A 24,343-nucleotide genomic window follows, 5' to 3' on the forward strand; every position below is an offset into this window, starting at 1 on the left:
GCATATTGGATGATGATGTCCTCATTTGGAAAGGCAAATGTGGTATGGAGCCTGTAAGCGTTAAGGAGATATATTCAAACCTTATCAGTACTAAATGTGATCAAACTCATCTCATTTTTCCAGTAATCTATTGGAAGTCTGGTTGTCCTAAAAAATCCATCTTATTTTCATGGTTGGTATTCCATAATAAAAACTTGACATGGGATAATTTACAGAAGAGAAGCTGGCATGGTCCTGGATATTGTTATGCATGTAAATCTGCTGTAGAAAACAATTTTCACATGTTTTTTCAATGTCAATCAGCCCAGCAACTCTGGCGCTGCCTTGCTGCTCATTTTGGATTCCCCTATATTTCTCATTCTTCTATTATCGAGGCTTTTCTATGGTGGAGCGGCCAAAAAGCTACATGGAGGCCTGTCATCATTCTTGTCATCTGGTTTATATGGAAGTGGAGAAATCATATCATCTTTTAGGATAGTAAGGATCCATTCATGGCAGTATTCGATTTCATAATATCCTCCATGGACTATATCCATGCAAATCCTACACAGAGTAAAAAGTCAAATCTTGCAGATCCTTATCCAGAACATACGGTATATCCAAGGGCGTATTTTGACGGAGCTGCACAAAATGATACCTGCGGATGTGGCGTTTATATCCTGATGGAAGAAAATATGCAATATCAAATTTGTTGGAATGACGGTAAGGGATCCAATATAAAAGCAGAGGCTATGGCTCTGGCTGGCCTTCTTTCCATAAGTCATTTTCTAAATATACAATCTCTTCAGATTTATGGAGATTCCAAAGTCATTATTGACCATGTCTCTGAGAAGCACCAGATCAGAAAACAACATCTTGACGGCTGGATGAATAGAATCATGGATATGTGGAGAAAGATGGAGGACTATTCTATTAGTCATATCTATAGATCTCAAAATTTCCAGGCAAATACTCTATCTAAGAAGGGTCTTCTCTCTCAACCGGGCATCTGGAACATGGAGATAATTTTTGAAACAACGAGATTTCCTATTCAGGAATTCTCTCTCCCTGGTACATAACATATTTTACATTCAAATGCCCAGGTATGTCTTTCCTATTTTGTATACTTTTGTATTTTGTATATGCCACTGTTTTTTGTACTGCAGGTGGAACCTGATCCTATATTTTCTTGAATTTTGATGATGTGGCATATTTTCCTCCATCATCCTATTATCAGGGTGTATCTTCATATAATGTTTAATGTTGTATATCTGACTATGAGCATATTGAAGATACATTGGATCTGTCCTATCTAGAGTTTATTGTTTTCAGATTGGGCGAACTATTTCTCAGCTATGATGTAATATTCGGCCGTTATATATCTTATATAATACTATTGAGCTTTTTCTTCTGAAAAAAAAATCCCCAATTACACCCATCTATCTCCATTAAATTTGAATCCTCGTTGTTTATTTTGTCGATCATGCTCTTGTCCTTCCCAAAATAGCAATTTAATTTCCCTTAAAGGCAAATTGCCAAGACTCCATGAAGGATTTGAATGCTGACTCGCTTCATTGTTTTTAATTTTATTAAAATCATAATAATGCATATAATTACATATTTTATAATTTTTTAAATTTTATTAAAATCATAATACATACATACAATTACATATTTTATAAAAAAATTTTAAATATCATAGTCATAATATTGATGATATATAATTCCCAATCGCTCTCTTGATCGTTAAGCTACCGTTTCCGTTACCTGAAAATGCCACAAAATGTCACGGTTTCTTCACAATTGAAGCAAATCCATGAGGCCAAACGGAACGGAACATGAAGGAAGAGCACGTGGGTACCACCAGGGTTGGAATTTGAGGGTTGGAATTTGACCCTTCAAATACAGGTTAAAAAATTATAAAACCGTCAAAAATTGTTTTGAAACTATGAAAACAGGTTAAAAACTTTGAAAAACTTCAAATTTGACGGGCTGGTCTTTTTTGAAATTCCAACCCTTGATACCACATTGAGCCCTGAATGTGTACACATTGGTTTGCACATTACACAGCACACTTTCAGTGCACCCAAGTCAACGAACACACAATCCCTGCCCTGAAGAGGCCACAGCGTTCACTGGTTTTCTGTCAAGAAATCGGAACCAAATCAAGCTTGTGGTAACTATTCCCTGTCACAGAAAACTTGGGTACATATTTAGTGCGATTTCGATTGTTTAGGCTATGAACTTGCATTTTTTACAGACTGATGTATGATTTTTGTTTTCATGCATTGCACATGCTTTTAGGTGTCCAGTTGTACTTTATTTCTTTACTACCAGTACTCTATATTGCATTCTTCCGGCCTTCTCTTTTCACTGCGGAGTAATCTGTTGTTTCTGTGAACTCATTTGAAAAATGAGGAGTCTATGTTTTGGGAGTAATATGCTCTTTCTGTGAACTAATTTGAAAAATGAGGAGTCTATGTTTTCGGAGTAATATGCTGTTTCTGTGAACTAATTTGAAAAATGAAGAGTCTATGTTTTCGGAGTAATCTGCTATTTCTGTGAACTAATTTGAAAAATGAAGAGTCTATGTTTTCTCCTTTCAAAATTATTTATTTGTTTATGTAGGTAAATTCTGCTCTTATGAGTTATGTAAATGAAGATTCTATGTTTTCGGAGTAATCTGCTGTTTCTGTGAACTAATTTGTAAAATGAAGGGTCTATGTTTTCTCCTTTCAAAGTTATTTATTTATTTGGGTAAATTCTGCTCTTATGAGTTATGGAATTACACAGGTGAGTTATGTAATTATGGAATTACACATGTCTAGTTTATATTTGATTAAGTTCAATTTTATGGTGTATATATATATATATATTTTTTTTTCCTTTGGGATAATGAATTGGTTAGAATTTTTTTTTAACAAATTTGTTATTTGGAATGTTTGAATTTTGGATAGTTTTTTATGGTGGAAATAAATAGAATTGTGTTGATTAAACTGATTTTTTGATTGTATATTTGAATTCAGCCTTTTTAGAAACCATATCCTCAGAAACTATAAGGCACTTCAATTATGAAAAATTCACATATCAAACTTGTAATTTCAATAAACCCCTACAATATTTTAACATTTTACTATATTCTATAATATTCTAACGTCTTATTATATTCTAACCTACCATTTCAATAAATCCCTACTATATTCTATAATAAACCTAAATACATTTCAAAATATCTCACTTATTTCAAATTCAACACCATTGGTAACCCTCCTGTTACCCAAAATTCTGAAGATGGATGATCATAACCCATATTTCCAAAAGTCTCCATTAAATTTGATCAAAATCATGCCCGACTTTTCGCGAAAAAAATGTTTCTGCTTTGTCTACTCCATATTTCTCTCTGGTTCCTCCCCTTCTCCTTTTGTACTGGGAAAGAGATTCAAAATTTATTAAAATCGATAACAGGTATGGACAATCGGGCCGGGATTTATGACATCAATATGAATTTTCAGTTTTATTGTTGAATGGTTGACTCATGCTAGTCTCTCAGTCTCTCACATTGGTATTTTTTTTTTTTTCCATATGTACTTTTTATAAGTTTGGTTGGGTGGTTAAATTATTATTTGTAAGTTTGAAATGGAATTGTTTTTAGTGTGATTTTTGGAAGTTTTTCTGGTTGATTTTTCTGGTCTAATTTCTTTGAAATTTGATAAAAATTCATTGAAATCACAAGCTTATATGTAAACTTGGCATAATAAAAGTGTCTTATGATAAAAATTCATTGAAATCACAAACTTATATGTAAACCTGGAATAATAGAAGTGCCCTAAATAATAGAAGTGCCCTATATAACAGTAAAAAAAATATAGATTAAATAACACAAATCAAAATTTCACCTCAAATTCTTCCACAGATTCTGGCACCATTTTTCCACCAGATTCTGCCACTAAAACTCCAAAAAAAATCAAATCAACTCCTTTCGAAATTACTGTTAGTGGTTCGAAAGTACATATAAATTAGGTGTTTCAGTACTACAACCATTCAGTTTATTGACGTGGGAAACCATCTTTCATGAACCAGGCATTGCATTTTTTCTAGACTTGGTCGCCTTTATTCCTGAAATGTATATATATACACGCGCCAAACCCATCTCCCAAAGCCTCATGAATCTCACAGTCTGTTTAATTAGCCCTTTGGTCAGGCCTGTTTTTTCTACATTGAACAGGCATTGTTTCAACCACATCTATAAAAGGAAACATTTTCCACTATTTGTATGAATCTCAAAGGAATTACTAGATTCTGTTGTTCGGCCATTTTCAGTAGTACTGGATACCTCCTTCCTTCCTGTTCCGATTTTTCTGATCGTTTTGGAAAATAAATTGAGTTTTATTTCCGAACTGGCACTTCCATTGGCGATCGCCATGTTAAGAAGTCCCTCATTATTAACTGCATATGTCTGTACACAATGCAGGATCGTCTGGAAGGGTATCAGTCTGAGTGCAAAGAGCAGTTTGCCCTCATTTATTAACTGTTCGGTTAGGTTGTGCCAACTTGCTGAATTTATATGGGTTCGTTGCCAGCTGAAGAACGCTTGCATTGTCCAGACGCGAGGAGAGATGAAGCTGTAGTAGACAACTATCACGGGGTCCTTGTACAAGATCCTTACAGATGGTAAGCTTTTTTTGAGTATTTTGGAAAATTCTTAGCTGCTTATTGTTTGACAGAATCCCAAATCACCCAATTTTTGCACCAGCCTCATCACTCAAACTCATGCCAATCTGAAGGGGCAGACATGGTGAGAATGGAACCTGGGGAAAAGCTTATCACTTCATTTTAGATATTGTGTTGTGTTGTTTTGTTATCGGTAAAACCCTTTTGTGGGGAACGGGTACAGACTTACAATATTAGTTTTACACAAAAACACTGCATTAGCACAGGACCCGCTGTTAACAGTGGCCCGTGAAACTATGTTTTTTTTTTTAATTTTAATTTCTATTTTTTTTATAGAAGATTCTGTGAACAGTGGCCCATGAATCTATGCTTTTTTTAGCTTTATAGAATCTTCTGGTTAGTTTGTTGGGCGGTAAACTCCTTTGACGGGTCACGGGAGAGTGTACAGTTTTGCTTTATAGAAGATTCTGTTAACAGTGGCCCATGAATCTATGCCTTTCTTTTGCTTTATAGAATCTTATAGAATCCTCTGGTTAGTTTGTTGGGTGTAAACTCCTTTCACGGTAGAGGGTACAGAGCTCCTTTCAATGAGAGTTTTACAGCTTAAATAACTTTTTCCAAGTCATCCGGGACTTGTTAGACCGCATTAGGATGGGATCAATACTAATAGCACCTCTATATTTGAATGGCTATTATTTATCGCATTAACATGACCTCAGACCTTTGGAAAAGGTCAACTGCATTATCATAATGCTGGCCACTGAATTTTGACCCTGACTCATCATCATGATAAGTGCTTCAACAGTTTAACTCATTACTAGAACGCAGCCTAACAGACTATAAACCATTGCCCTGTTGGTAAACCGCTACAGTTTTTCCAAATGGAAGATTAGAAATTGCCAGAAATTCATGTTTTACCATTTGATGAAAGCAATAAATTCGAATCGTCTTGTTTTATTTTAGGTCTTAATACATATCGATTATTGTTCTGTCAGGCTAGAAGACTCTGGTGCAAAGGAGGTCAAGGATTTTGTTGAGAAACAAGTTTCCTTAACTGAATCCCTACTACAGACTTGTGAGACAAGAGGGAAACTGAGAGAGCGTATCACAACTCTTTTTGACTATCCTAAATATGGTTGTCCATATAAACGCGGTGATAAGTACTTCTATACCTTCAACACTGGGCTCCAAGCTCAGAGTGTCCTGTATGTCCAGGTATACTTCAAATTTCTGAGAAGAGATTGGTAGGGTCATGATGCAGGAGCATCTGGTTAACAGGGCGGAGATAGAAAGAAGGATGACATGGTTTCTGAGAAGGACAGGAGACATAGCTCGCAGAACGGACAGCAAGTCTGTTTCGTTTTTATTTTTAAGTATTTTTATTATTTGTTGTTTTTTTTTTGTTTCTGTTTAAAATGCCTAGAGTACTGTAACAAGTTCTAATTAGGAACAGTAATATTAGTTAGAGTCATTAGTCGCTGAACAGTTATTTACTATTGTAAAAAAAACAAACAGACAAAGGGAAACAAGCTAGCCATAGATAAATGTCAATTATGAAATAACTGATGTAACTGATAATTGAACAACTGACAGCAGAAACAATGTACAAAAACGAGGGAAAGTAAGTCCATAGGGGTTCAGCGCTAAGAAGAGAAAAGAAGGAACATAAATAAATATATTTACATCTTGTTTTTCAGTGCACAAACAACTCTTACGTGCGTCCTCAGAAAAATAGAGACTGTACAATTCTATGTTGTGTTTATATTTCATTTTTCTTTCATGTACAAAACCCATTACAAATTCTTGATAGACTTCGAACCAACAGAAGGATAAACAACCAAACGAGAGGTGACACCGACCAACACCGGTCACGAGTTACAACGCCCAGACAAATACAGTTACAAGGTATGCAAACGAAACTGAAGGTGATACAAGTTTTCTTTCCGCATATATCTAACAATTCATCTCAGCATAAATACAAATAATAACAGTCCATCTCAGCATACGAAACAGTGTTTAACGCAGCTTCAACCCTACCTAGTTCACAAGCCTAGGGTTTGACAAAAGTCATGAACACAAGCCACGGCGAGGACTATACACTACAGTAGCCAACAACCGTAAACAACGACCCATACAAGAATCCATTACAGACAAGAAACAAGAACAAGTCTACCCGGAAGATATCCAGAACAGCCGGACGCCAATGCCATCGACCCAGTGAGCGGCTCCACCTGTAAAGAGACGAGAGGAGGAAGGGTTAATTTCCAACCCTTGAAGAAAAGCGGGAAACAGAGAAAGTGAAAGGGAAAAATGCAGAGAGCAAGAACACGAAACCATACCTGAAGGTGAGCCACGACTGCGAAGCGAAACCCTCGAACAAACAAACCCTGCTCACAGAGGAGCCGAGTCATTAGAGTCTAAATAAGCTGTGGTGAAGAAATCTAGCATGGAACGAGAGCTTACCAGTTGAAATAGCCGAGAGCCGAACAGGGCAAGCCGCGAAATCCATCAAACTTGGAGGCTGTCGAACCGAGAGTGTAACCAGAATGCCATTAACTCATAATGCTCAGATAACTATGGACTTTTGAGAGAAACGACCAGACAACACTGAGACAAACGACAACACCAGTGGGAAGCGCCAAACGACAGAGAGACAAGCATACAAATGAACAGAACGAACTTACCAAAGTGACACCAGACCGTCGGGGCAAACAAGCCGGACCAGGAGCAACAGAACCGCAATCAAGCATTTGCTATACAGCAACCGAGCAGGCAGGAACCGCAGGAAAAATCGCAGAGACTGTAGAGCCAAACCACCGGGTAACAATAATAACCCAAAGGGCGCGAACAGGGTAAAACCCAAGCGGAAACTTTCCAGAATCCCGAGGAGGACAGTTGTCCACCGATTAGACCACCCCAGTACATGCCAAGTTGATTGTAAATCAAACCTAAATTAATTCCAAATCAAACGTATACTGTCCGGTTCATAGAATTGTTACACATTAGCTAAGGTGAGGCGGGACCACGTGGGCTGGCCCCATCAGGCTATTTTGTAAAGCTATAGTTTAAAGGAACATAAACAACTTCTTTCTGAATACGAATAAGTCATTTGTGAAAATTTGATTTGTTACCTGAACATATTTTTATTCGTTTTTAAATACTTTGGTAGGGCTGTTTTTTTCTTTTGTTTCTCTCTTCTTCCTCCCTTTTTACGTGTTGGGAAATGGTCAAATCTGATTTGCTTTCAATTTTCTTAAAATCTGGAAGCAGAAGCAGAGGTCTTACTTGACCCTAACACTCTGAGTGAAGATGGAACAACGACATCAAAAATTTATGCCATCAGTGAAAATGTAGAATTCCTGGCAGCTGGCTTAAGCATCAGTGGTAGTGATTGGGTGAACATCAAGGTTATCCGGGTGGCAGATAAAAGTACAGAACCCGATTCTCTTTCATGGGTAAGTTTTCTGACCTCTTGTTAAACATCATGTCATTCATCCCACGAGTAGGCATTCGAAAAGACTCAACCATCAAAGTATTTTTGAATAAGACATCCAAGGTGGTACCAATAAAAGTTCTAGTAGACAGAGAACATCTGATAAGTCACACTACAAGTCTAAGGTAATCTAGGCTGCAAGCCACATAGAGTTTTTTTTTTTAAAGGCATGTTTTTGTTGTTGGTGGCACACATTTCTCCACTTCGATATTGTAACTAACAACTGACACATAAATTTATCACTTATCTTCTAGTAGAGTGAAAAGGGGATATCCAAGACTATTTCTTAACTGTAATCTTCTTTAACCCAGCTTTTTCATATCGTGGGATTATAAGTTGCTTTCACTGTTAATTATTGAATATGTAGAATTGTTTTCAAATTATATTCCTCAGATTAGGATTTTGCAATTGTCAACAGGTGAAATTTTCATCTATTATTTGGACTCATGACAACAAAGGTTTCTTTTACAGCAGTTATCTTGCTCCCAAGTCCGTACTATTCTTCGGATGATAGTGTGATATATGTACTTTATCACAGTTTCTTATTTACTTTTTACTATTTACTTATGTACTTTATCATAGCCGCTTAGTTACTTTATCACTATTGGTTTTTATTTTTCCAAATATTCACTTGTTTTTCCTCGACAGAGAAGATGGACTAGATGCAGGAACAGAAACCAATATCAATCTTGATCATCAACTGTTTTACCATTTCTTGGGTACTAATCAATCTGAAGATATTCTCTGCTAGAAAGGTTCAGAACATCCCAAGTGGAGAGTTAACTCTAAAATAACTGAAGATGGAAAGGTTGGTATAACATTATGTGATGTGTTCCAGATAAAATATGGCATTTTAGTTATTTTTAGATGGCTATTTCAATTTTATGGTTGTACAATATCGTTTTTTCCCTTGCACTCATATATGTTTGCACATATTTTTAATAGGTTGTATTCTTGCATGCTTTTGTGGACCGGTCATAGCATATAATATTGCCTTCAAATCCAACTAGTTCATAAAAAGGCTTGTTGATAGATGAGAATTTGCAATTTGGGTAATGTTTGTTGGTAAGATTTCATTTGTCTTCAATGTTTTTCAAAGATTCAAAAAAAAAGTGTAGTCTGTCATTTTTTTTAAATCCCCAAAATGATCATATGTTTTTGAAATTTCATGTAATGACTTAAGGTATTTTTCCCTAGGTTTTCTAGGGAGCTAAGATTTATTTCAGAACAAGTTCTTCCTTTACAGTTAATTCAACAAGTAATGTACTTCCTCAATGAACAGTATAAAAATCTCAGTGGTATGATGAACTGAACACTGCTTCTCAATAATACAATTAACCAGAGAGAACGCTATCATGCAAAAGATCAGAAACTACTAGTACTACAAATAACCCAATCAATGAAAGTTGAACACCAGTCCAATATTATTGTTCCACCATATAAGTACATGATATGATAGAAAATTCAACCGTAAAACATCAATTCGACTTTATATACAATCCGATAAACACCATAAGAGTTTTATTTAACCAGATCCTTTAGATGCCTCAGAATCGCATTGTTGCAAATATCACTGCCCATGCTTCCACCAAAATTGCTGGGATTGTCTGCCATAGTTTTTTGTGATCACGTTTTGAACGACACAATAGCACGTCGCACAACTGTCTTATGCTGGTAGAATTATGATGCCACGAGTCTGTCTCATGCTGGGGTCACGATTAAGTCAAGCCGTAATTAACATTTGAGGCTGTCACTTCGTACTCATGTTCGAATTTCCTTTTCAATTTGCTGCGTGAGTTTGTTGCTTGACTCCTGACAAAGTCAAACTCTCTTGCTTGATTCCTGCAACGGCATATAGGACTCGCATGCAACCACTGACAAATTCAACTCTCTAATACAAGATGTTCTTGGTTATGTACGAGCACCAGAAGACTTGCATCAATCAGAGAAAACTCGCTTTAATTCAAGCTTGGACCACCAACGGACTTCCTATGGAGTCTTGGTTTTATTGCATGGTTTGTCAACAAAACCTCGATCTGTGTCAATAATAATTTGAGGTGCTTCACGTGATTTAGTAGCAGTCTGTCCAAAACTTGGCTTAGCCTCCAAATCAACCCGTATGGCCAAAAATTATCCTCGGATGGTTCCTTGCTTGACGTTAGTCTGCTTCAGGAAAGTTACAGAGCAATGTGTCTGCTTGTTCAGATCAATTCACATGGCCAGAAGTGGACTCAGATTGCCCTAGGATGATTTTTCCATGATGAAATTTCTCAGACCAGGGGCTTCCCTCAATAATCTTGTGCTAGAACAGGTGGAAAAAGGAAGAATAAAAAAAAAATAAGATTATCAATTAGGGTGGAATCTTTCACAACCGAAATTGATAGGAGAGAAGGGGTCTTAAAACCTTCAGAGCGTCATGTTTGAGAAAAACAAAGATAGTGATCCAATCTATTGATGATTTAAATGAATCCAACCCTCTTGAATTTATAGATTTCTTTGAGGGGCTTTCCTTCCTTAATTGGTTAAATAAACTTTACTCCAAGCCCAACTTTGGGTTTCTTTGCCCAGTTGCACCAAAACTCGCCCCATAGTGGGAATTTTTGGGGTTTTTCCCCCTTTATGGAGGACTATTGCCTATGGGGATTGATAAGCTACTTTGTCCCCTGAACAATTAATTTTTCGGGAACATTACAATCCCCCCTTCCCAACATTTCTTGTTTTCAAGCAATGACAAATCTTGTTGCTGCCTTCTTGTTCCCCCTTCTTCAACTTGATGCTTCTTTTCATCCTTTCTTTCTCTTAGAAAGTCAGAAAGGCAAAAATATTTTCTTATGTTGATAATTGCTTGTGATATTCTTATGTTCTCATTAACTTTCTTATGTTCTTTTATCTTTGTTTCATCAAGTAATTATCAAAAGAAAAACATGAAGATCAGGGACACCAGATGTAGGTGGACAACCATTGGTAAATCCCCTATGTAGGGGAAAACCTAGTCAAGAACTCTTCCTTCAGTAATTCAAAATGAGATGGAACAAGACTTTAGACCAACAAAACTTCCTCCTCCACCAATTCAGCCTTTCAATAAGATACAACAATCTTCAATAGTCTTCTCTTGTTCAACAACTTCAAAGTTCAGCCTAACAACAACCCATAAATTTCGACCCTAGATACTGCAACTGCTGCAGAATTTTGGCCTCCCAGTTACCACAGATTTTCAGCCCCTGCAACAGCTTCACAACTTCACACGTGTGGGAAAAGAGAGAGAGTTTTGACTTCTTATGCATGTGAGAGACCTCCTTCTCCTTCACTATCCTTTTCTTCTTCTTCCTTAGAATTTCACACTTTTTCAGTGTCCTGCAACTACAGATCAAACTTGTTGAGATGATGCTCCAAATGAAGTTGAGTTGCTACCTTTATATAGTGATTCTGCTACCCAGTTTAGGCCGACTTGTCCAGTTTGAGGCCGACTTGGTGGAGGAGGCCTAAAAGACCTAATTTACATGAAAATAAATTTCTTCTTTGACAAATAAATCCCAAGAAGGGTTCTTTACATTATGACATGGACAAGGGCACTAGACATAAACCCTAGAAGCCTGCAATGGAGGCTTTGACCCATAAATAATTGACCCAAGCATGAAACCCATGCTTTAATAAGTCAATTTGTTTAATAATAATTTTTTCTTTCTTTCTTTTGATAAATATATTACATTATGAATCAAGTACAATTATGAAGACCGACACTAGTTACGTTATTCAACACTCCCTCTTAATTAGGGATTCATAATTACCTATATATAAAGGTACATGGAAGATCTCCAAAATGAACTACGAAGAGTTCTGGCACACAGTGTCTCAAACTAGATACTTGACCAAGGTTATCTATCCAGGTGGGACTAAGATGGACTCAAGCTTTCAACCAGTCTAGGTACCATCAGGCTTAATTTCTAACCATCAACCCAGGGATCTAGGTGTGTTTCCAAGGTCAGAGTTCTATGACCAACGCACCCTCCCTTTTCAGGATCTAGACATCAACACATAGGCCGGCCAGATGTCCTCTCAAGCATCTGCCATTAGATGCTTCAACTCTCCCTATCAAACTAGATATATCCATTTGTCCAAGCATGCTTCCAGAGTGTTCAACCTTTCTATGGAGAGATTTACCTGTACAAACACAAAACCAAATCAACAATAAACTTTGAAATATACATACAAGTAAACACAAACCTTTGGGGTCCTCATTCATTCAGATGCTGCTTATATCATCATCAAGTTAACAACATGCAAATTGTCAAAACTTTTCTTCTCCTTTTAATTATATTGCAGATTTATTCATTTGTCGATTTCTTCTACAAGGTATCCACCATAATATGCCCTCCCTCTCGATTGGGGAGATGTACTCTTTTCTTTGAACCATTCTCCCTTTTAACTTAGGGAGATTAACTACTTTCTTTTTCTGTAACATCAGGGAAACTTTTATGGCTTCATTCCTTCTTATGGTATCAAGGTCATCTTCCTTCATCATGCTTATATGAACATATTCATCATCTTGAAGATTGTGTACCTGCAAATCCTTCAATAGCAAGTACAACCAAATACAAATATATAGAAGTATGAAGTTAACTATACCAAAAATCAAGTCATTATAATGGAAGCATTAAAACATTCAAACTTTAGACATCTTGATAGGTTCAGCAAGAGAAGCATATTTCAACCTTCTGCTAGGATTATTGTTATAAACCTTAGATCATATTATTAAGACTTAAAGCAACTCAATCAAGATAACAAACTCTTACTCTTGCAAACCCTAGATTCCACCTTTGTGACACAAATCCTTTAGATATTAGCAATTTAATCAAATAACAATTCTACTATGCATGTTAGATTCTACTAGGGCTTGTTGCAAACCCTAGATATAAAAACTAAAACATATGAATAATATCATTAAGTCCTAGAATATCAATCTTTATGAGGGTTTTGTTACAAACCCTAGATTTCACAAACTAAAACATGAGTAACAATAAATAGGTCAGCATACTTACATATACATATTTTATAATCATGTACAAACGAATCACAACAATATCTACTAGGTAAACCCAAGACACAGACATTAATATATTAAAGTTAGACATATAACAATTAAGACTAGGGTTTCGATCAAACAGATGAATACACACCTAAGGTTTCAGCCCTAGAATCTTAATATAGACATCACCAGGGTTTTTCTCATAAACCTTAATTTACCAATCCCTAAAGGTCTAGGATTAACAACAAACCCTAATGAACTAGGGTATGTATAATACCAAAACTCTAAACATCAAGAAAAATGGATTTCTAGACTTTATCGTCAACCCCAAGTAGGCTAGGGTTTAATAATCAATATTGACACACCCTTAGGTTAGGGTATTATAGTGAACCTTTTAGGGTTCCACAAGAATGATAATATAATGAGGGTAAATTCAATCTAATGATTAATCACCCTAACAAGACTCTCTTACGATTCAAAACCCTAGACATAACAATGTTAGTAATGTAAAGCAAATTTTCAAAAGAAGAATGATCGTACCTTTTACATGAAGATCACTTTAAAGTTTATAGTCTAAGACATACCTTGAGATGTTCTTTAACAAACCTTGTAGTGCATCAACTCTTAAAGGCCAGAACTTCTTCCATGCTTCTATGCTTTGAAGTTTCCTCCATAACTCTTAAAGAAAAGATCATTAGCTTACAATACAAGCACATTTCGATATGATATAGAAACCAAATATAAAAGAGGAGATAAGGAATAAGATACTTATCTTTTGTTAAAATGTTGAAGGCTCCCTCTTAATCTAATCTTTGTGGGATATCTATAACTTATCAAAATTCAAAAGAAAGATGTTCTAACAGGGCAATTAGACCTACAAATTCTAGAAATGAAAACATGAAGGGGAATATTGCAAAACTTAAAATAGAAGGATGTGTAAGAGATAAAATTCCCTAAGATTCCTTGGCAAATAGATCTTTGATCTCAGATTCTTCAATCTTGTTCTTCTTTGGAGGACCTTCATCAACAACATTCACATATTCTCTTTCTCTCTTCTTATTCCTTGGACTCTTTATATTGTGGCAATTGTGACATTCGCACTTGGATAGGTCCATTTTCTTCTTTGGTCCTTTGAGCTTCTTGAAGGTCCCTTCTTCTTGTGATGAGCAGAATAGGCATTCGAGGTGTTTTCTTCTTCATTCTCCTTCTTGTTGTTTACTAACGATATTCTAGCTTCTTCTTGACTACATGCATTCCACGTTTGTTCAAATGTTGGAGTATCCTTCCAACTATTAAGTCCTGATGGAAAGGCACTCCAAGATGTTGGTAATCCTAAAAGGGCAGTAATTACAAGCTCCTTTTCTGGGACAACTTCATCTATTTCTTGGAGTTCATCTTTGATTCTAGATATCCTTATAAAATATGATGAAATGATATCATCATTCGTTATCTTAACAGTTCTTAGTTCATTCTTGAGGCTTGTTATTTGACGAATGTTCTTGATTGCGAATAAGTTAGAGAGAGGCTCATACATTTCTTGAGCAGAAGTTATGTTGGATATGTATGGAATTAGGTTATCCTCAACTCCATCCACGATTAGGTTCATAGCCACGATTTCGATTTCTATAAACTTTGCTTTTTCTGCATCACTTGATTCATCAATAGGCTTCTTGACTTTTCCTTTAACGAGATCCAAAACTTTGTTTTTTTTGAGAATGAGGTCTATCCTCTTTTTCCAGGCCCTATAGTTGGAGGTTCCTTCTAGTTTGTTTTCTCCCTTCATTGAGTTTGTCATAGTTCTTGTAGATAGTAGGCTTGTCTCTTTATATGTTCCTTTTTCCTTGGTAACCTTTCTTTGATCTCCTTTTCCTTAATAGATGTTCGACTTGCCTTTTTCCTTCTTCTTCACCTTAACTTTGATACCATGTTAGAAAATCCGAAAGGCAGAAAGATTTTCTTATGTTGATCATTACTTGTGATATTCATATGTTCTTATTAACTTTCTTATGTTCTTTTATCTTTGTTTCATCAAGCAATTATCAAAAGGAAAACATGAAGATCAGGGACACCAGATGTAGGCAGATACCTAGGGCTAAAATCCCTATGTCGGGGAAAACCCAGTCAAAAACTCCTCCTTTAGTAATTCAAAATGAGATGGACCAAGACCCTAGACCAACAGACCTTCCTCCTCCACTAAGTCAACCTTTCAATAAGATACAACAACCTTCAATAGTCTCTTCTTGTTCATTAGCTTCAGCCTAGCAACAACCCATAAATTTCGACCCTAGCTACTGCAACTGCTGCAGAATTTCGCTTCCCAGTTGTGGCTGATTTTCGGCCACTCCAGCAGCTTCACAACTTCACACGTGTGGGAAGAGAGAGAATTTTGACTTCTGATGCTTGTGAGAGACCTCCTTCTCCTTCGCTATCCTTTTCTTCTTCTTCCTTAGAATTTCGCACTTTTTCAGCTTCCTATGACTGTAGATCAAACTTGTTGAGATGATGCTCCAAATGAAGTCAAGTTGCTGCCTTTATATAGTGATTTTGCTACCCAGTTTACGCTAACTTGTCCAGTTTGAGGTCGACTTGGTGGAGGAGGCCTAAAATACCTAATTTACATGAAAACAGATTTCTTCTTTGACAAATAAATCCAAAGAAAGATTCTTTACATTATGACATGGACAAGGACACTAGACATAAACCCTAGAAGCCTGCAATGGAGGCTTTGACCTATAAATAATTAACCCAAGCATGAAAGCTATGCTTTAATAAGTCAATTTATTTAATAATAAAATTTCTTTTTCTTTCTTTTGATAAATATATTACATTATGACTCAAGTACAATTATGAAGACTGACACTAGTTACATTTCTTCAACACTTTCAGAATCAAGCTCATATTTAAAACCATCAAACTCATCATCCTTTGTATATTGTTTATCCAATCCTTGCTCGATGCTTCTAGGATTTCCCTTGGTGGTGTTGATATCTTTCACACAACCGTCAATAGTCACAACATTTGCATCATCAATCACTGCAATGTCCTAATTCCCTTCATGGTATTCATCTTTGATATATTGCACCATTTCCAAGGCCTTCGTTCTTTCCTGGATGTTGGATGATTCCCATTGAATTGGTATGCCGTGGACTCAGTATCCAAGACAAAAACATCATCATGGGCCAATGGAGTCCGTGCAAAAGGTACCTGTTTTACTCTTTCAACACACCGCCTTCACATACATAAAGACATGGCTCAAATTTTGCTATCTCGGGTTTAAATCTAGAAGTTGCATGTTCCGTGTACCACTAACCAATCTCAAATGATTGTTGTTTTTCTTTGGTATCAACATGTTGACCAACCCAAATAAAAACCTCAGTATGTGTGGCGAATACCATAATATCGTCTGTTAACAAATCATCCTGTGTGAAGTTGAAAACTTCGGAAAGCTACAACGTTACGTAGTTTTGTTTCCCTCCCAATGTTGTTGGCTCTTTGTTAGAAGCATTTCTATCCCCATGCTTCATTCCTTTTAAATTCATACTTCTCAACTTTTTGGTGTTGTTTGTAGTCGAAACTTGTTTGGAAAGACGGGACCATACGACAATCTCTTCTATTGAATGTTTTTACCAATTTCGGGTTTTGACAGAGAATGTTGGGGAAATTATGTGTTATAATTCCAACATTAAATTATCAATCCGGGGTCGTAAAACTTAGAGACGCAAGCACATGATCAGAGCATCTAACCTAAATTGACATCAGATTCCTATTTCTAAATTAAGTACAGAACGGAAATAAACAATTTTAATCTCAATCTAAGTAAAGTAAATCAATCAAACTTAATCTCAATGCAAGTAAAACTTAACTACAATTCAAACAATAAACTTTAGAAATCTGAAATCAAATAAAACTAATTACCATTCAATATCAAGATTATTCTAATTTCAATCTTAAATAAAACTAATTCTAATTCAAGCGATTCTAAACTTAAGGAAAATAAACAATCCAACAAGACCAAATCTAATCACTAAGTCTAAGTCCTGGGATGCAAACCAACAAGAATTCAAACTAGTCTTTTATCTTTCCTAACATTCAACTCTCAAATGCTCGAAGGAAACTAAAAACTTCAAATTAATGTTCTCACACATTTCAAAATCAAAGTTTATTCTAATTTAAAACTACATCAAATAAACTTAGAAAGCCTATTCCATGAAAAGCATTAACCTACAACTCTCAATCCAACCATACTTTAACTCTAACTAAGCTACAACCATTAAAATCTCGTCTTATTATCACTGGACATTCATATAAAACATGATATTACAAAACCTGTCTAAGTACATAATAACTCTGTATAAGTACACAATGCAAGATTATACAATTTAAATAGAATTGGTTTCAGAATTCACATTCAAACATCCTTCATGCTTCATTAACACAATCCTTAACAATTCATGATGAGATCATTACTCCAATCTAAAAGGAAATAATCTTTGAATGTTCTGAGTCATGCAAGTATATCAAAGAAACTATTCATACACGGAAAATCATCATTCAACACAACTTTTGCTAATTTCTAACGATTGAAAACTAATCTAAAGTGAGGGATGTTGAGCTTGGTTGGTTGGGCCCAAACCATCCAGCTCTCACTCTCTTAAAATTAAATCAAATTACAGAATGAAAATGATCATTAAAAAACAATAGATTTGGAGAAAAAACCTTGACATTAGAAGTCTTTTATTAAAATTGAATCAGTTCTTTACATCCCAAGCCATATGCTCCAACTCCAAACCAGAAATATGAAGCTATACTAACATCTCCTCCTTTCACACAGACCATGGCTAAGCCATTTATAAAATTTACAAGGCGAATTTTGACTCTAACAATTATTTTCCTTAATTCTGGAAAATTGCATATTTTTAACCAATTGGCCTCAAAGATATTGGCATATCTTCTTAACCATGGCGAATTTTGGAAAATGGTTTGGCAGGAACCTAATTTGTCATATTTTCAACAAAAACATCTCTTACATTTGTCTCATTCAACTCCATCTCCTTGGAAAGCGTGGCCAAAGTTGGCTGTTTGGCTCTTTTTACAAGATTCTTGACTTTTGGAAAAACATTGTTTTTTTTATGAAACTACCTTAAAGACCCACATGTAACTTTTGAACAAAAGCGAATCTTGAGAAACGGTTTCGGTCATAGATAATTTGTTATATTGGTAAAAAACCCATTTACTTAGATTTTCCAAATTCACCTCCAGTTTCACGAAAATCGAGGTCAAACTTGGCAGTTTGAACACTGTGCGGATTTTGGGCAGATTTGTTGATTTTCTTCTAGAGACCCACATTTGCGACCTGGGTGCAATCCAACTCATGGGAAGGTGTTAGAATATCATTTTGGACAATAACCTTCCTCAGTTTTCTTTGGAAGCGTGTCGAAATGTCGAAGCACCAAATTGGTTTCTCTCTAGTGTAAGAATGTTAGTGTAGGAGTGCTGGTGCAGGAACATAACTAGGTGCAATTAATTGTTGATGCATGTGTATCTTTGATCGTTATTTCATACGCATTCTTGAAACAACGTAAGCACCATCACCAATATTCATTTTGATGCAAATCTTATTGAAATAAAGGAAATAGGTTAAATAATGAACACTTATGTGAACATGCTCCAAGTTTAAGCTACTAGCCCAACAATTGTGCAAAATGATAGTAATAACAATGAAAACCATCAGTAAGCATCGGGTGAGAATGTGAATTAAACACGACAATTCCGGGGCCTACCAGAGAATTTGAATTAGATAGGTCATTTACGCTTTTTTGGGATACCTTGGATATTCTCACAAACCACTGACTTTTTAATTTAGGAACTGAACCAAGAAGATTCTGATTTAAGTTGAAACTATCATCCTTTCATGTTCTCCGTATTTTTGCATTTTGCAATGTATCCATCCTTGCAATATCATTCTTCATTGTAAATCTAATGTTCCCTAAGTTATCAATGGCCTTGGATGATGAATAATCCACGTTTTCATCTACAATAGTAGACACATTCCTCTTAACTGCAGTTGTATCCCCCATTCCATCATTACGACTTACTTGAAATTGCAGAAATTTACGACTTGAGGTACACAATGGATGGACTTCCTTGTTACATTTTGAGACCAAGCTAATACTGATCTTAATCCTCAATGCATCAGGGTAATCACTGCCCAACATGCATTGACTTAGAAAAAAATGTCCCTTCCTTCACAACTTTCAAAAGAGTGTCCGACTTAAGAAACTCAACAATTCTGGCAACTGAGTGTTGTTGCTCCAATGTTCTAGAGTTTTCATGCCAAGCAAAGAGTGATGTCCCAGTTTGTAGTAAAAAGTAGTCGCGATAATTTACAGACTCTGTCATTGAATCGACTTGAATTGCTTCACTATTGTGAAGCCTTGTATTGCAAACTTGAATGTGGGCAATCCCATCCCCATTGTATGTCTCATCATTAATTCCTTTCTTAGCAATGTGTTTTTTGTAGCCAATACTTTATCCACCCTTTAAAATGGCCATGTTAGAGAATAATCCAATACACTGAGGTGGCTTTGTCCCTTCCAGAATACGTCCTTGTACGAGTCTCCCTTCCAGAGAGTTAGCCATTGTATTTGTTCGACAAGCAGCTACTACTTTATCCTTCTATTTGCTTTGCTTCCGGATATCCTTTTTAGGAACTAGGGCTTTAAAAACATTCTTGACCCTCCAAACTTCAAGTTTCCCCCCATGCAATCTCTCATCTAGGTCTATACAAGTTTTCATGAACCATCATTTGGATGTGCATGACGATGAAGTTGCTTGAGTTGATTCCATGCTTCCAAAAGAGTTTGATGCTTGCATAACATAAGGTATGCAAGGACAACTGTTGCGTTGCATCTTTTTCCTTCAAAGTGGTGAACAAGAATCTTCCCACTCGCTGTTTTCAACTTCCTCAATGAAGTCAGGAGCATATTCAAAAAGGGAATTGATGTTTGCTTTATTAGTATCATATCAAAAAAAATTTGTACTCTAGGAGTTTCGGGTATTGTGCTTCTGATTGACCAAATTCATTTGAGCAGAGGCACAAGATGTGAGTAATTCCAAGACATTGCAATGAGTTAACGGATCTGGCAGCTAAAGATCCACCAACAAACAAATAGTTTGTAACAGATGAGGGGTGCTTTGTGTCGGCGACCTGAGAGATTAAAGCCATCCTTTCAAGAAGGTGCTTGAGCCTTACCTTTAACTCATAAGTGTCCACAATAGTATGGTTATTTCCACCCTCAGATAAGCCCATACTGAAGCCATTTTCTTGACATCCACCGTTGCATTCTTATTGAAGTCCTTCAACTCTAAAGTCAGGCGCATGCTGCAAAGAGAATATCCATTACCCCTATATTGTCTTCCATGGGAGTTGTATCAGGTCATTGGTGACACTGTTTCTAGCGAGCTGTCTTTGAAAGGAGATCTCAATGATGGTTTTCTTGAGGGATCTTGAGGACTAGAACCCTCGTTCAATGGAGCGTCTTCAGTTTCTGCACTAGCTTTATGAGTCATAAATTCTTTATACAGAGCTAGTGACTAACAGTAACAACTACTTTGAAATGATGGAGTTGAACACGATTCCGTAGCCCCAAAATCTTTCTTCTTATCATCACTCTCTAGCATAAATCTTGTGGATTTCTTACCCTTCTCAACAACCGATTTGTCTTCAAGCTACTTAGCATCAGTCTGCCATTACATTCCATCATCATTATCACCAATTTCCTTATTATGGGTGTTTTGGCTCCCTCAAAGCCAATGATCATCCTTACTAGGAGATTCCTTCTTCTTAGGGGAATACAACCACATCCATGCCTTTGCCTCTGCTTCGGTTTCTCTTGTACTTTGTTTAGCAGTCTTGGGTTTGTCATCAGAATCACCTGATTTGTTTTTCTTGCCCAACTCCTTCAATTTTGTAAGGGCCACCTTGTTCCAAAATTGCAAATTCTTTATAGTTTCCTCTAGCTGCTTTTCCAGTTTCCCCAACGATTCAACATACTCCTTACCAAAAATTGCTTCCAGTTGGTCCATCTTCACACATCCTTTAGGCTGGCAGGATTTTTGCTCTGATACCACTGTAATGACTTAGGTTAATTTTGCCCTAGATTTTCTAGGGAGCTAGGGTTCCAGAGCAAGTTCTTCCTTTACAGTTAATTCAACAAGTAATGTACTTCCTCAATGAATAGTATAAAAATCTTAGTGGTATGATGAACTGAATACTGCTTCTCAATAATACAATAAACCATAGAGAATGCTATCATGCAAAAGATCAAAAAACTACCAATAATACAAATAACCCAATCAATGAAAGTTCAACGACAGTCCATTATTATTGTTCCACCATTTATGTACACGATATGATAGAAAATTCAACCATAAAACATCAGTTTGACTTTATATACAATTCGATAAATACCATAAGAATTCTATTTAACCAGATCCTTTAGATGCCTCAGAATCGCACTGCTGAAAATATGATTGCACGTACTTCCACCAAAATCATTGACATCGTTTGCCATAGTTTTTTGTGATCACGACTTGAGTGACACAATCATATGTCATGGAGCTGTCTTATGTTGGTAGAATTACGATGCCATAGGTCTATCTCATGGTGGGGTCACGATTATGTCAAGTCGTAATTAATGTTTAAGTCGTCACTTCGTAACCATGTCACAATTTCCTTACCAATTCACTGTGTGAGTTTGTTGCTCGACTCCTGACAAAGTCAAACTCTCTTGCTTGATTCCTGCAACCGTGTATAGGAATCTCATGCAACCACTGACAAATTCAACTCTCTGATACAAGATGTTATTGGTTACGTACGACCACCAGATGACTCACGTGAATCAGAGAAAACTCTCTTTAATTCAAGCTCGGACGACCAACGGACTTGTTACAGAGTCTTGGTTTTATTGCATAGTTTGTCAGTAGAACCTTGATCTGCCTCAAGAATAATTCAAGGTGCTTCACGTGCTTCAATAGTGGTCTGTCTAGAACTTAGCTCACCCTCTAGTTCAACTCGTATGGCCAAAAATTAGACTCGGATAGTTCATTGCTTGAATTCAATCTGCTTCAAGAAAGTCCCAAAGCAATGTGTCTCAGTCTACCTGTTCAGATCAACTCACATGGCCAAAAGTGGACTCGGATTTCCCTAGAATGATTTTTCCTTGATGGAATTTCTCAGACCAGGGACTTCCCTCAACATTCCTATGCCATATTAGGTAGAAAATGGATAAATGAAGAAAAAATAAGATATCAACTAGGGTGGAATCTTTCACCATCGAAATTGATAGGAGAGAGGGGTCTTAAAACCCTCAGACCCTCAGGCTCAAGAAAAACAAAGATAATGATCCAAGCCAGTGATGATTCAAATAAATCCAACCCTCTTGAATTTATAGATTTCTTTGAGGGGCTTTCCTTCCTTAATTGGTTGAGTAAACTTTACTCCAAGCCCCAACTTTGGGTTTCTTCGCCCAACTGCCCCAAAACTTGCCCCATAGTGGGATTTTTTGGGTTTTTTCCCCTTTATGGAGGACTATAGCCTATGGGGATTGATAGGCTACTTCGTCCCTTGAACAATTGGTTTTTTGGGAACATTACATTTCACCTCATGCAATTTTTTTACAACCCCTCAATTCGTGTTGCACTTTCGTTGTTGTTGTTGGTCCATCCACTTTGTTGGGCTCCAAAAATGGCATTCATTACCATACATTTTTCACCTATGCTTCCATTATTTCGCTCACTATTCATCACCTTGTCACTCCATTTTCCCTACTATTCACCATTAATGGGTCTCATTTATATTTTCCAAACATTGTTTATTTTTAAGCATTTTTGAGAGAAATTCTTGATTAAATATTAGAAAATAATATATTTTACTTTATATATGGAAAGTGGGTTGTTTTGGTGACATGTGTAGGTTCCAAGGAAGCTTCCAAGACACCTTTATGTGGCCTTGAAGGATCAAATTCGAATTTGAGAAGATAAACCTCATGGAGAAAATCATGGAGGATAGGGTTATGTGTCTAGATGGTTGAGAAATGTATGGAACTAAAAGAGAGATTAGTGGATCATCATTATGAGTTTGTTATCTCATCCTATTGTATAAATAGGAGTACCTCCTCCATTCCAAGGGGAGGACTCTTAGAGCATTGTATCCAATTGATGATGGAATAGAATAAGGCTTCATTTTGCATATATTTCCATTATGTAGTTTTCTTTCCATTATGTAGTTTTAGATTTAATTTTCTTTAATGTAGTATATGGAATAATTTGTCTTGTTCTTAAGAGAATTGAGCTCACTCTAAAAGGATGAGAGGAACATGTTATTTCATATTAGATCTTGTTTTATTTCATTGTTTAGATGTTTAAGGATTTGATTGGTGAATGAGTTTTGAATTAAAATCTTATCAGCATGTGAGAGAACAACCAAGGGTCTAAGTTAGACTCTCTCTCCATTTGATTTGCATGATAATTAAAATTCATTCTTTTGCTTTTATGTTTCAAGTATCATATGAGGAGATACCAAGAGTCTAAGTTAGGCTCTCTCTCCAATGATTTATATGGTAATTGAAATTCATTCTTTTTTTGTTTATGTTTCAAAGTTATTTCATTTCTTATGCTTATGAATGAATCTTAGTTTAGTTTGGATTAGTACATGAGAGGACAATCAAGAGACTAAGTTAGTCTCTCTCTCTACTTGAATCTAAACAATAACTAAGTTCATTCTCTTGTTTTCATTTCAAGGTTTTAGTTTTATGTAATTAATGATTTCTCTATGATACTGTAGGGAAGGACAACTAGGACTTCCTTAGTTAGGAGCCTCTTCCCTTGCATATTATATTGAATCGTAAATAATTAAGTTAGACATAGGTTAGTTTCCTACTCCTGCATATATTGTGCTGGCATCATCACAAGCTTACGAGTTTCCCTGGTCGATAATTTATGAGCAATTTAAGTCCAATAAATTGCCCAACACACTTTCATGGTCTTCTATAATTCATATCTTTCCTTTGGATTGAAAATTTTTAGCATCCTATTTGCTTGAACTTTTTGCACAATCTCTTTATTTTTCTTTTGTTCTCGAACACCCATACATGATTTTTTATTTTTTTCCATGT

General features: G+C 36.1%; 1 protein-coding gene across 1 annotated transcript in view; it reads left to right on the plus strand.

Annotated features, from left to right (window-relative positions):
• The first annotated feature begins 8,567 nt into the window (after positions 1–8,567).
• Positions 8,568–24,343, plus strand: part of LOC149213830 (uncharacterized) — a 100,993-nt gene continuing 85,217 nt past the window's right edge. Inside the window, exons 1-2 of the mRNA XM_089389173.1 lie at positions 8,568–8,632; positions 8,792–8,951. The gene's annotated coding sequence lies outside the window, so the exon portion shown is untranslated. The remainder of the gene's footprint in view (positions 8,633–8,791; positions 8,952–24,343) is intronic.

The sequence above is a fragment of the Pinus tabuliformis genome, chromosome 1_1, assembly GCF_031772625.1.
Source record: "Pinus tabuliformis cultivar Carrire ecotype Pingquan chromosome 1_1, CPIR1, whole genome shotgun sequence".
Lineage (NCBI taxonomy): Eukaryota > Viridiplantae > Streptophyta > Pinopsida > Pinales > Pinaceae > Pinus > Pinus tabuliformis.